Source organism: Megachile rotundata, chromosome 2 (genome assembly GCF_050947335.1).
Source record: "Megachile rotundata isolate GNS110a chromosome 2, iyMegRotu1, whole genome shotgun sequence".
Taxonomy (NCBI): domain Eukaryota; kingdom Metazoa; phylum Arthropoda; class Insecta; order Hymenoptera; family Megachilidae; genus Megachile; species Megachile rotundata.
Genome location: NC_134984.1, coordinates 6,894,163 through 6,896,340, shown reverse-complemented (window position 1 = coordinate 6,896,340; position 2,178 = coordinate 6,894,163). Strand labels below are relative to the sequence as shown.

The following is a 2,178-nucleotide window of genomic DNA, read 5'->3' as shown; positions in this document are numbered from 1 at the left end:
CTCTATATCTAGGTGCGGATAACTGATTGTGTATTAAAGACTGCATTTTTATAATCGTATCACGCGTATGTAAATTAATTTGTAAATCTAATATGATTACTAGATCTGAAAGTTTCCGAGCAAAATTTTTCCAAATTCTAAAGCCGTACACATCTAAAGACTGAATAAGACCCGTGGTGTTTTTTGGAATTTTAAAAATTGTAATAGTTTTATCTTGCGGTGTGATATTTTGTATTAAATTTTCGTCGTATCCGGTCCATGAATCTAATAGTAAAATGCTATTTTCGATCGTATTCGGAACCAGTTCCAACCATTGTTTCAATAACTCTTTATTTAACTTACCGGATGTTGATGTCCCAATAAGAATATTAGGCACCGTGAACATTGATCGTTGTACACGAGAACCAATTCGGTCACTTGTTTCCTTCAGTACTATATACAGTGGAGACAAGAATTGTCCATCTGCTGATATTGTCGGCTGTATTGTATAACTGTGCGTTATAGCTGACGATGACTGTATAATTGATTCAGTATGTTTTTCTCCTTTCCAAGAAAGAGTACGGCTACTATGCATTTCTAATTGAAACGCACTCTGATCAGAGTTAAATATGTTTTCTTCCTCGCAATTTTGAAAATATTGACGAACGAGAGATACGAATTCATTAGCGTTTTCGCGTATGTCAGTTAAATGTTCACTATAATTTCTCGTAATGAATTTTGTTGTTTTCCTAGAAACAAGATATTATTAGACTGCTTGAATTTCCATAACCACTTTTGAGACGCTTTAAATCCAACTACGTTAAGTTTTTGTTGTTCTTGTAATGCCCAACGTTTTAAGTCGATGTCATGAATTACAATTTTTCTATTTCGCGCTAAAATAAATTTTTGTTGTTGTTGTATAAACTAAATATATTTATTAATAATGGTTAATAATACATAAGGTAAAAGTACCAGTAGTTGACCATGTACCAGTAGTTGACCATTTTGTTTAAAAAATGATGAAATAAGGTTTGTATAAGTTGCGCACTTCAGATGATAGTGACTTTTAGATGCCACGACATTTGTTGTTTAAATTTTGGAACAATTGCGCGTGAAGTAAAGTGTGTCTATTAGCAGCGAATATCCGAGTGCAATAAGGTAAGTAATGTGCCGATATATTTCTATTTCCTTAACGATTCTGTTAAGAATAGCTCTATAGTCCAGATAAAAAATTTATATGTTGCGAACATTTTGTGAATAAATCAGTTACTGTGTAAGCGCTTACAATGTTTTATCAATTTAATAAATACATTGTTTTTGTCGTTCTAACTTAAAAAAACAATAGTTTTTTAATGGTCAACTTTTGGGTATTGTTAATGTACAACTTTCAGAAGTTGACAGGCATGGAAGTGAATAGTGGCTACTTCACTATTTCACTATTTTACTATTTTACTATTTTACTATTTTACTATTTTACTACTTTACTATCATACTGCTATAGTGTTTTGCGATTTTCATATTTTACTATTTTATTATTTTGCATCTTTGCTCTTTTCCTATTTTCTTGTTTTCCATCTTTCCTCTTTTTCTCTTTTGTCATTTTGTTATTTTGCTATTTTACTATTTTACTAGTTGATTATGGAAGTGGCCAGAGAAGCCCGACGTGTTGGACTACAAATGGAATGCTGTAGTTTCTCATATTAATGAGCCCACCAAAGCAAGCAGAACTCGTAATGTTTATTCTGTTCCTGCGTTGAATGTTTTATTCAATTAATTTGGTTAATTTCGTCGTTTTATTGTTTAAATATGATTTGTACTGCTTATTGTTAAAATTAAACGGTAATAAACTGATTTCCAGCATTAGTCTTTTAACCTTGCTTCGAATATAAGTGGTCAACTACTAACGAAAAGAGGTGGTCAATTACTAGTTTTTTCCTTTTCAAGAGTGGTCAACTACTGGATCATTTTCCGAATTCTCAAAAATATTTACCAAACTTGTATAACTTAACTTTTTTTAAAAAGTGGTCTTGGTACATAATCTGAAGGGTTTAACGAACGTCTCCATGCATTGATTCTCGCCATTTATTGATAAAGTAAAGGGTTACCATTGTTTCCGTAGAAAATTTCTCTTAACTGGTCAATTACTGGTACCTTTACCTTACTCTTACATACTACGATCCGTTGTCGAACGGTAACACA

The 2,178-nt window shown here is 31.9% G+C and overlaps 1 long non-coding RNA gene across 1 annotated transcript; it reads left to right on the top strand.

The window, feature by feature from the left end:
* The first annotated feature begins 946 nt into the window (after positions 1–946).
* On the top strand, positions 947–1,830 carry LOC143264004 (uncharacterized). Its single transcript, XR_013037338.1, has 2 exons — positions 947–1,137; positions 1,612–1,830. It is a non-coding gene; the product is annotated as an uncharacterized LOC143264004 (long non-coding RNA).
* The last annotated feature ends 348 nt before the right edge of the window (positions 1,831–2,178 follow it).